The following is a 12,411-nucleotide window of genomic DNA, read 5'->3' on the forward strand; positions in this document are numbered from 1 at the left end:
ACTGAAACATGCTTCTTCCTTGTATAATTCAGCATATCAAACTCACGGGGTACAAATAGTCTCTTACTGAATTTCGTGACCACGTCCACTTCATCGGCCCAATCAAATCGAGTGCGATTTTTGGATGTCATATCATCTTGCCGACTCTCTGTATACAAAGTGAACAATGTACCACCGTAATATTGAACTATGATATCATGGCTTTCCATTTTGTGTATTTTCGTACTACAAAGTAAAGTTTTTCCCTCGTCATTTTCACCTTTTCCCGAGCGGGTCCGTCAAAATTAAGAAGGCGTTCGTGGTCAAAACAAGTCCGAGCAAGGAGTCTTGGGCGATTTCTCTCTTACGCAAACGCAAATTGAAAATCAAAGAGAGGAACAAATTTCCTATATTTTGATATGTAAATTGTCGAACAAGGAGCAGATTGAACCTCGCCAAATGGCTAGTCAAAACAGCCACACCTTCCTCCTTTTGCTCGTTTCCTGTTTTATAAGCGTGAAAGCAGTGGGAGAAGAATTGGGTTGCTCGGAAAGCGCTTCGGGTATTAATTTACCATCGTTTACTTACGAGAAAAAAAGTAAGATTTGTAAAGTTATTTTCCGAAAGAGTCGGAATAAATACATTTTTTTCAGGTTAGATTGCTGTTTTTACCCTAAATGTCGTCCAATGAATTTTTGTTGCAGCCTACTAATCTATACAATTTCGAAGGAAGGTAAAGATGACAAAGAAAACCATGAGTCGGTCCTCTCTGCTGTTATAAGCAAGGTATTTGAACGATCAGGTATACGAGGTATAATGCTCAATAACCGAATTTTAGAGGTCTTCAGAAAGAAAATATTCTGTCTCCAAAAAGCAGTCAAGAGAGCTAGCAAATGTGGCGGAAGGCAATTGAATGCACTTCTTAACAAGCTGGAAACGGGTCCTCGGTATCAATTTAAGATGTATTATAACGATGTTGATGTGCATCAGCTTAAAAATGAGAACAATCGGTTAAGGGGAGAGAAAAGAGCTTTAGAAGAATGGCTAGTACAGGAGAAAGCTAAACGATTGCGCATTGATCAAAAAGCGCGGGAAACTCTCGAGACAGCTGAGAAGAAAGGGGCCTTTTACAGGAAAAAAATAAGCAAATAGTGAAAAAGGTGATCAAAAATGGTAAAAAAGGTAGAGGCCCTGCTAAAAAAAGGTTTGATGAGTATTCCAAGCACCATCAGAAGAGAGTAAAAAACCAGCTGAAGGAGGAGTGCCAAACTACACTGTCCTTTCTTGGACTATACAGTTTTGTTGCCACCAAAGTTGAAGTCTTTAACACTGATACTCATCAGTATGAAACTTTCAATCTGGTTGGAGAGGGAGAACTGGAATTCACAGAGACTGATCCTAAGGAACTAACTAATGATGACCTTGACAATATCAATATGTGGCTCTATCTGAAAGATAAGTTCAATATTTCAAAAGAGGCCTGGCATGAAATTGCCACGAAAGTCCCAAATTCATATTCCATAAAGAAGCGAATCAATGAACTAAACAGCAAATGGGCCTTGAGACCGACTCCAGGGGATGCTGAGGGTGTTCAGTTAGGACCCAGTCCCCTCTATTAACTATGGTTAGGATTTGCTGAGGGTGTTCAGTTAGGACCCAGTCCCCTCTATTAACTATGGTTAGGATTTGCTGAGGGTGTTCAGTTAGGATTTGCAGAAACCTTACAAGAGCATATTGTAAGGCTTCAGTAAAATTGAGAAATCAAAGCTGGACAAACATCAAAATCAAGCTTAGTGGTGATGGAAAGAATATTGGAAAGAGGCTTACAGTTGTGAACTTCACCTTTACCATTCTGAATGAAAAGGAGGTGGCAATGGACGAGAAAGGGAATTATGTCCTTGCAGTTATAAAAACTACAGAGACATATGATAATCTAAGAGATAGCCTAGCAGACCTTCGAATGGAAATGTCAAACTTACATGAAATAAGTATAAATAACAGCACCTATAAACCTGAGTTCTTTTTAGGTGGGGACTGGAAATTTTTAGCACTGGTCTGTGGTCTGGGCAGGGCAAATGAGGATTATGCTTGTGTGTGGTGCAAGTTTCCCAGGCAGCAACGGTGGGACACAAGTAAAAAGTGGTCAATTAATGACCCCACATTTGGTGCTAGAACCATTGAGGAAATAGCAAAGTTCTCCACTGCAAAAAAATTCAACTGTAAAGGAAAACCTTTATTTGATTTTATACCCATGGATCATGTCATCATAGACACATTGCACCTCTTTCTCAGGATTTCAGATGTTTTAATTGACTTGCTCATAAGAGAATTGAGAAGAAGTGATGCTATTGAAAAAAAAAAAAAAACACCTTCTCTGATGGATTCCCAAGGGACAAGTATAAACACATGGCAGGTTACGAAGAATTAATCAAAAGTATTAGGATCTCTTTTAACTTTAGAATCAACAAGGACAGTAAAAAGCTGGAATATAGAGATCTTACGGGACCAGAAAAACTGAAACTCTTTCAGCACATAAATATTCCTATGCTTCTTCCTCAATGCAGCAAAAACAAAGATGTACAAGTGATCTGGAAAAAATTTATGGACATAATTGGTGACTTCAAACTAGATTTTACATCTGAGGATAGTATTCTTGAATTGAAAGGAGATCTCAAAACATGGTTTAAACTCTTTCCCAACGTGTATCAAGCAAAAGATGTCACTCCCCACCTGCACGCACTTCATTGCCATGTCCCTGAGTTCCTGTCACTTTATCACAACATTGCAAACTTTTTTATTTATTTATTTACTCAAATTCAATTACACAGATAATCAAAACAAAAACAAAAACAAGGAGTTAAATATATATACAAGTATAAAAAAGAGATATCTGAGTAATTAGGCCAGTTTATACAGAATTCTAGATTCCTTATTTTAAATAAACTGCCTGTGATATAATACAAAAATTTAAAAACTAACTTAGACAAATAGCAATAACAATACGTAATCAAAAATTATAAAAATTTACCCTTACTTAAGTTAAATTTACTGATATAAAATTAAACTGATTCACTTTCTTACTAAACAATGATACTCGATCAATTGTCCTAATAGCTACAGGCAGGTCATTCCATAAATCCACAATGCGATTAAAAATGAGAATTTAAAAACATCGGTTCTAAAGCGACCCTTGGCAAGTGTGGCTTCTGTGTTCCTCATATCGTACTTATATGATTTGAAGCTAACATATGATAGGACGTCAAAATCAATGTGCCCCTTCAGACATTTAAAAAAGAAACATAAATCTAAAACCTCCCATCTAAACTCGAGAGGCAAAAGACCTAATTTTAGTAAACGTTCTGGATAAGTTAAATCACATTTCAAGATAAATTTGGTGGCACGCCTTTGAACACGCTCAAAGGCCTTATTTTTTTCTTTAGTATAGTAATATACTATTAGTATATTACACACAAAAAGGCTTGGAAAAATACAACGATAGAGCTTCCAAAGATTTCTTCAGATCTACAAATCACAAAGGAGTTGATGCCCTCCAGCAACTGTTTCTGAAGAAAAACAGGATTCAGTTCCTAGAAGCAGCAGGATATGAAAGAGTTAAGAACACTTATGAATGCAATAACTGTTTTAACGAAGGCCACAACATCAAGACATGCACATCACCATAGAAACATTGTGCAGCTCCTGTGCACATCTTGCAAGGGAAAGTGGTAAATAGAAGCCGAGATGTCAACTTTAAATTAACTAGAATTAAATTAATGCCAGTATGTTACAAAACAAAAAATTTCGTGCTTAAGGATTTACTGACTCTAGTCTTCCCTCAGTTTGGTAATGTTAGTCACGATAAGATCACCTTTCATTTCTCATAAATCCATTACAAATTGTCATTTCCATATTTTTGGTTGATTGTTATTTCAGTGATTGAATGATTGTTATTTCATCTGTTTGCATGGTAGTTGTTCCTGTTACCATCACCTCTTACAAACTGAAAATTAATAAAGTAACCGTTTTCAACTTCTGATTTAATGTATTGCTCCCCAATGATTTTGTATTCTCTGATTGGACTTCTTTGCCCCAGCCAGTATTTGACAGTTCCTGGAATTACATAGGCAAAACCTCCAGCTGGATTAAAAAATTCTTTCGTCCCACTTCAGCCCAAGATATGAATCAAGCAGCCTATTTGACTGCAATCGGTAAACCACCTTCCCTCTATGAACAATACCGGGGAAAACACAACCAAGACCTTCCATAAAAACATTCTGATCAACGTTGAGGTCTATGTTTATATCAGGGTCCTCTCGCCTTCCAGACCAAAGCTTTTTCTTTATTTCCCGAAACAGTTGGCAGTAAAATGATTGTGTTGTATCCTCAAGGGATGTTTTCGATGGAATAAACAGGTTTTCTTTACGAACGAACGGAAAATATTCAGATGCTTCACCGTCCCCGAAGGGTCTCCACTCATCGAAGCGTGTACTGTAGCCAATGTAGTGAATTTTCAGTTTCTTGTTGGGTTTGTCAACCTCCGTGACTTCAACATCCTGTTATCAATCCTGTAATCAAGTTTAATGTCTTTGCGTGGGGCATGGTTGCCCATATTGCCCGAGCCAGAGGCTTATATAAGAGGGTCTCAATGGGGTGCTAGCTTTTACGGTTATCGGCTAAAATTTTGGCTCTCTTACAGCTATCAGTTAATTTTTTACAGTTACGGTTAACAAAAAAGTTAAAAATTAATTTCTTTGGTTCCAAAAGGTTAAATATTAATAAACCTGTGCTTTTTTAATCTTTAAAACAAAATAAAGGTGTTATGGTCATCTCAGGCTTAAATGAGTTATTATTTGGAAAAAATTTAATATTTGATAAATCATACCACTTCTAACATTATTTTACGCAGTTAAAAAAAAAAAACAAAAACAAAAACAAAAAACAAATTTCAGGGTCCAGTGTTTTTTACGATAGCGAAGGACTGTAGAGAACGACTGTCTGCAGCAGCTTACAAATTGACAATGTTTACCGGCAACTTTACTTTATTAGTATTCCCCAAGGGGCTTTTCAATACTTAAGGTATGGGTCGCACTTGGGCAAAGTTTTCAACTTTGCCGGCGAAAAAACCACACAAAATTTGAAACCGCAACCGGAAAGCAGACTTTTGGTTTCAACTATCGGGGTCGCACTAGGTGAAAAAATGTCAGTGATGACACTTTGATAAACCAGACACACGTTTATCGATGTGCTATGGGGAGAGAGCAGTGAGCTGAAAAAGGAAAACAAAAGTTAAAAAAATGCGTCCCGTTGAAGCATTGTTAATAACGATCACGATGATGCTTATTCTTCTTATTCAGTTAAATCACGAGCGCTTTTTTGTCTTTGGTATGATCTATGAAAGATGGGTTAACGCCTGTTTAACTGTTTTGACTGCCGCTATGATGAGAGCGAGAAATCGACATCAGCGAAGATTACTTCGAGCGCAATATGCCTGGTCAGTTCCGCGACCAGTCGAGTCGTTTGCTGTTTACTGACAAGCGATGATAGGTACCGCTGTGATAGCTATTGTTTAGCCCGAGTTTTCCGAAATCTTCCTGCCCCACCCAAATACTACGGCGTCTTTGATGTTTTGGCCGGTTTTCAAAGTTTTTGCGAACTGGAAAAGTTAGAGTCGCATCAGGCAATGTGCCCCGATGACAGATTTTTACACCAAAGTGACCACATTCACACCAAACTTTGCGCCAAGTGCGACCCATGCCTTAGTGATCAACAGTAAGCGTTTTGCAAACAGTGACATCTCTGCTAGTTGCTTTACTCAGGTATTTCAAGCTCGCGATCTCCTGAAAATAACAAATATTAATCCTCACCAAGAAAACCAGTCTTTTGCTATCGAAACAATTAGCTCCCCAAACATGTGGGAAACTAATTTAGTTTCTGCAATCTGCAAGATAAAAGACCCGCAAAAATGTCTTGCCACGCGGCATCCTAGTAGTCACGTACAAAATTCATAACTTTAAGAGTAGTTACTGATCAGCTCGCTTTCACTATCTGAGTCAAGCAACAGGGGTAGTTCCAGATCTAGCTGCTGCTGGGTCGATAAAGAATAATTTTCTATCTTGCCGCTGATTTTGGCGAGGCGGTAAAGTTTAAGGTCAAATTGCGTAAGACCGAACTTCCTGGCTTGCTCGTTAAGACCGAGAAAGTCATTAACGTTTTTCTTGAACGCTGAAAGTGTCCGATGCTCTTCTTGGACTTTGAGTCTTGCCTTGTATCTTTCGCTTGGCCTTTCCTCGCCCGTTCGATAAAAACTATCAACAGCTTTCAATACCGACATCGTTCAACTCACATGCACACTGGGTGAAGAAATTGGAGATCAAAACAAAAAGCTTTCAACTTGTCCTACAAAACGCAGGCCAAGTGAGGTCAAGGGAGACTATCGAGGGGTCCTTGATACGAGCTTGGCCTATAAACGTATGAACTACATGTACGACATGTACAGAGTCAAAGTCTGCAAAATAAGAAATGAAACGGGTCATAAGTAAGTTTAGCACCTTCCTTAAAATTAAGAAATTTGGTGAACAATTTTTTTTACGGTTACCTCTTTTGACCCCATTTGCAGCTAACGGTTAAAATTTTTCAATTTTTACGGCTATCGACTAATTTTTGGCCATTTTATGCCTATCGGTTAACCCCATTAAGACCCTCATATAATCGCAAGACAACACCCACCCATCCTACCCCAGGGGAGGACATCCATCACACAGTAATCTCGTGCGTGGGAAATTTACGTCTCCTATCCCTAACCCTGCAGGAGACGGGACCTCCATTTATTCGTCCCTATCCGAGAAGACTAGAATATCTAAACCATTTCTTGATGTTATAGAAAGGCAGCATATTTTTCTCAATTATTTAAAGACCTTGAGTATTGGTCCTGCCGGGGCTCGAACCCTCGACCTCCCGCATATCAGTCCAGTGCTCTATCAATTGAGCTAACCGGGAGGCATATAACATCATACAATTTTGTATCTTTTGTCTGTGAAATGGCCTTTTTAACAGGGGTGTATGCTGAGTATTCGTTGCAGAATCGCTTTGGTTCTCTTATCTCTCTCTTTGGCTTGTCCGCCATTTTGAAAATTTGCTCAGGAGGGCATCTGGGTTAGCGGCCGCGCCAGGCTGGAACCGACAAAAACAAATGTCCATCGCAGTGGGGAAACAGTTTGATATGTGTTAAGTTGTTTATGTGCTGCGTGTAATTAATCTTCGCTGATGATCATCATCCAATTTATTTCCATTCTGAGTTGTTCTTCTTCCATTGTTGTGCTTCCTCTTTTCATTTATCGATGACTCTTTTAAAACTTATTCCGATAACGCGAGAGGCGTTCTTCCGTGTCCAACCAATTCATCTTCTAATGCTGGTCTAGGAATGGCACCAGGATTGGCTTTGAAAATGAGGCCGCAGGCAATTCGAAACGCTCCTCAATAACCCTTTGTAGCTATGTGGATACATGCAATTCCTTGTCGATATATAACAGTTTCTTCGGATGCTCTTTTTCGTTGTTTTTTCCCCTTTTTCGACTCGGAAGAACTTGCGTTAAAGGATTCACATCTACCGTGCTATTCAAGCGCTGCAGTTTAATATCAAATTGAGATCAGATCATGTTTAAAAACCGCTCCTTGCCTTCATTGAGAAGGGTTGTAAACGAAACGCTTTGTAAAATTTGTAAACGACAAGCATGACATATTGCCTGCAGTAACGGTAGCAAGACTAAAATTGCGCCGAGAGCGAATTTGGAAACGTAAAAAGCGGCAGGCTTGGATTATCCGTATAACTTCAAATTATTTAGCATTATATTTTGAACACTTTCTCTTAATGCACCTGCGCTTTGACCTCCGATCTCATTTTGCCAAATATCCAAGTACACAGTATTTTCTGTAGCTTGACAAGTTTTCCCCATTTTGGAACTTGAAAATGTTTTTAAATTTTAATGATAATAACAGCGTTTTGTAAGAGAAGGACTGAACGGTATCTCTTACACGAGTTGAGTACCAGAGACCACAAGGTTTTTGAAGTGCGTTTTAGAGTCGTCGAATTAGAGAGCGGCCCTTGGCGTGTAGTTTTTAGGCTTCCAAGCTGGGATTCGGGGATTAAAGTGTTAATAATATTCCAGTGTTGGCTGAAGGATATTATCGTACATCGGTGGCAGCGGACAAAGATTTTGAGCCGACAAAATAAACAAAGACAAAGTGAAAATACCCGAAGGCGCCAAAGGCGGTTAACTGCTAGATTTTCTGCCGGAACACAAGCCGGAAATTTTTATGAAGAGTGAACCGAACGAAGGGAACATTGACTTGCAACAGCTAGCACAGGCACCCAAGGAACTTGTTCTAGGCATGAACGGGAAAATTCAGGAGCTGGAAAGAAAAAACGAGACAAGGACAACAACAACCCCAAGGCGCGGAGATGTCGCGGTGTGCTATTCTTGCCACAGACAAAGTCACTTTGTGCAAAGTATCGAGAAACGTAAGACGGGCTTTGCAGAGGGCCAACCAATCCCCATAGGATAAGGTTAGGTAGCCTCTGTAGAACTGATTTTATTATAAAGAATTTCGGTGCATCTCGAAATGAAAGTGCGCTGTCCGTCTTATCAGAGACTGAAATTTACATTCGGGACTTGTTAATCGTCGTTTGATGTGTGTAATTTTGGACATTGGTGCTACTGTCAGCGTTTTGAGTGGAAAAAAAGGAACCGTTTTAATACCTAGGCCAACTGCTGAGAGACTCACTACAGGCAATGGCAATGAGCTGACTGTTCTGGAAAACTGAAGCGCGAATTCGTGTGAGAACGTTTGAATACTCCTGGTTTGTTTTGATAGTGTGAGGTTTGGCCAATGACTTTGTACTTGGTTCAGATTTCTTTCAACACTATGAGTGTCAAATTCACTGTGACACAGGAACCCTTGTGGTAGAAGATTCGAAAATCCCAACAGATACTGCAAGGCTGCACTAACTGTTTTGTTGAATCTTTTCATATGCTGATGCAGAGCTAGAACCTGGTACTAAACAAGTGATAAGAGCTAGATTAGAAGGAGGTTATGAACAGAATTCTGGAAACCCTGGGATCCTGGATGGGTCAAGAGAACCATAATAAATAAAAGTCTATATTCCATCATAAGATAAAACTACATATCTTATGTTACAATGAATTGGAAAAACTACAGAAATCTACCTACATATTATGAATTAAAAAGTATGTCATTACAATAAATGGAGCTTAAAGATCAACCTATTTACAAAGGTGTTCATAAAGCGCTGTGTATTAATTTTCGGGCGCGCGCAGCCTTTTTTTCTAAGATTGTGTATATATGTCTTTTGGACAGGAATGATGTCTTTCAGGGGGTGGCAATCCGTTGATTTTAGTTTCTTCAAAATGTTTCGGTCTTGTTTGTTTAAAAGGTTCTTGATAAAAACTGGAAATGAGATAAAACCGCGTTTATGACATCGGTCTAAAAAATTTTGTACAACCGTAAGATCGGACTCAGATGCCCCATAGACTGAAAGTTCATAGCTAAAATTAGCCAAAACAATGGATATAAAAAGATGATCAATCTCTGCCTGAGAGTAATGTTCCTTTCTCAATGTTCGTAGGACGTGTAAACACTTGTTTGCTTTGACAAGCTTAGTTCTTACATGCTCATCAAATTTTCCGTCACACTGTAAAGTTACTCCTAGTAAAACGAGGCTATTGCATTGGGGAATATTATTAATTGGAGAGTAGAGTACATCATGATTTTTCTTTCTAACAACCAGCTCTTTACATTTGCAAGGGTTGCAGACCATTCTATTGTCTTTACACCATGTTAAGAACTGTCCTACTAAGTCGGCAGACGGGTCACTATTCCTAGTGATAGGCGAAAGAATAGTGGAATCATCGGCATATTTAAAAAGCACAGGGCAACCATTAAAAAAAATCTCCAAATCGTTCAAAAATATATTAAAAAGATACGGTCCGCTTACACTACCTTGTGTGGTTCCTCTATTGACAGATTTCCACTGTCCTAAAAAATTATAACTAACAACACGTTGTTGTCTTGCATAGAGGAAACTATGATACCAATTGATAATGTACGGATTTAGAGGCAGCTGTTTCAGTTTGGCAGACAAAATAGCATGGTTCACAAAATCGAAAGCCTTACTGAAGTCCATGATAAAAATACGCACTGCGCTACAGTCACTACTATCTAAATACTTGTATTTCTGGTGCTGGATAGCGAGCAAGGCATTTGTGCAACTACCCGCTTGTCTATATGCAAATTGGGTGTGGCTCAGGTTGCTCTCAATGACTGACTGTGCTTGTGTACGATACACGACCTTCTCGAACAACCGGGCAATAACGGGAGTAACATTAATACCACGGTAGTCTGAGTCCTCTATAGGCATGTTCACTTAAAACACCATAGGGAGATTTTGAGATAGGTATTGCTCGTTACCTAGTAGTATCAAAGGCAGGACAGACTCCTTTTCGAGGGGCCAACTTCTCCGACAAAGTTGTCAGATTACGATCACATCTCCTTGTTGCTGAATAACATCCTGTCAGCGGTGTAAATAGCAGCGCTACTCCTTTCGAAGTTGGCCCAAGTCCATCACCTTTTAACTATCCATACTGTGCAGTCATAGACAGGAGTCTGGGGGAAGACAAGCAGGAAAGTAAAGAAAGAGAGAATTGGAGGGCCAAAGTCATTCATCTAAATTCAGACGGGCTTTCAGAGGAGCAGAATAGGCAATTTTCTCTACTGATAGATGAATACGAAGGCATATTTGCAATGAAGAATTCTGATCTAGGAAGATCAGATCTTATGGAACATGAAATTCATACTGGTGTCCATGCTCAAATTAAGCAGCTTCCTCGTCGTATATCACCGCACATGAGGGAAATCGTAGATACACAGATGTGTTGTTACCTTTTATTGAACATTTTCATTTTTTAAAAAGATTTCTTGTTCTAGTGTTGGGAAGCCTGTGCCTCCTATAAGGCACAGCAGGCTCAGAGAATAAACGAGGAGAAACGAGTCGACATGTTGTTTTAATTGTAGTTTTCATTAGCTTGACTGACTGCCGATTCCTTAAAGCTCCTATATAATCGAATCGTGTAAGTGATCTCGATTGTTTGGAGTTTATACATAAGTTGTGGATTTGCGACTACAAGATGGACGAGCTGCTAGCGCATGGTAGAGATCAGGAGTCAGAGAGCCCCTTGAGTAGCCCAGTTGGTCTGGTTAGGAAACGTGATGGAAGGTATCGAATGTGCAGTGATAAACGCCAACTGAATTTGTGCACAGAGAAAAATGCAAAACCATTACCTTAGACTGATGATGTCTTGGAAGCATTGGGTAGTGGTAAGTGGTTCTCCTGTCTCAATTTAGCGTCTGGGTATTGATAGATGCAATTAAAAAAAAGAAAAACCACAAACCTAAAACAGCGTTCTTGTCCCATCATGGACAATTTCAATAGAGGGTTATGCCATTTGGTCTCATGAATGGGCCAGCCAGCCTTACCAGATTGATGAGTCTATCACTCACTGGACTGACTTGGACACATTATCTTGTGTATTAGGATGATATAATCATATGGGCCCATTCATTTCAGGAACATGTACGTCACCTACGGTTGGTGTTTGATAGGATGCGAGTTGCTGGTCTTAAGCCGAAGCCAACTAAGTGTCAGTTTCTAAAGGGAGAAGTTTCAAAAGGGATCAAAACTGACCCTGGCAAGGCTGAGACTTCAGAACTGGCCAACCCAAATGGACATGAAAGAGCTACAAAGCTTCTTTGGTCTTGAAGGCTACTATAGGCGTTTTATTTCTGGGTTCTTAGTCATCGCAGAATCCCTCTATAGATTGTGCCGGAAGGGTGTGACCTTTCAGTGGCAAATAGAACATTTGTCTCCTGCATCTATTGATTAGTTAATTTGGTTAGGCAGGGGACGTTAAAGAACCCACTTACGAGATTACTGTGATGTGGTCTGGCCTGTTTACTGGGAAATCGGGGGGAGGGAGGATTTTCAAACAAATTTCCTTCGATTGATGCAGTCCGGCCAAAGTCCCCCGAAAAGTGTTGTGATGCGCATTTGATCATATCCACATGTTAATTTGCGCAATAAAAATATTAAATTATCATTATTATTATTATTATTATTATTATTAACAAGCTTAAGAAAGTGCCTTCAATGAACTGAAACATCACTTGACCGTTGCACCCGTCTTGGCATACCCCGATTTTAGCCCTGTTACAGGGTGATTCATACTTGACACAGATGCCAGCCAATACCTGGGTATTGGCACTGCTTTATCTCAATTCCAAACAGATGTGACTGAGCGCGTGATAGCTGATCGAAGTCGTTGTTTGAATGAGTACGAAAAGAACTATTGCACATTTCGA

The 12,411-nt window shown here is 39.4% G+C and overlaps 1 long non-coding RNA gene across 1 annotated transcript in view; it reads left to right on the forward strand.

Annotated features, from left to right (window-relative positions):
- The window catches only part of LOC148725064 (uncharacterized), a 249,609-nt gene extending 249,418 nt beyond the window's left edge, over positions 1 to 191 (forward strand). Inside the window, exon 2 of the long non-coding RNA XR_015990388.1 lies at positions 33 to 191. This is a non-coding gene — a long non-coding RNA (uncharacterized LOC148725064). The remainder of the gene's footprint in view (positions 1 to 32) is intronic.
- The last annotated feature ends 12,220 nt before the right edge of the window (positions 192 to 12,411 follow it).

The sequence above is a fragment of the Stylophora pistillata genome, chromosome 8, assembly GCF_964205215.1.
Source record: "Stylophora pistillata chromosome 8, jaStyPist1.2, whole genome shotgun sequence".
In the NCBI taxonomy this organism is placed as follows: Eukaryota; Metazoa; Cnidaria; class Anthozoa; order Scleractinia; family Pocilloporidae; genus Stylophora; species Stylophora pistillata.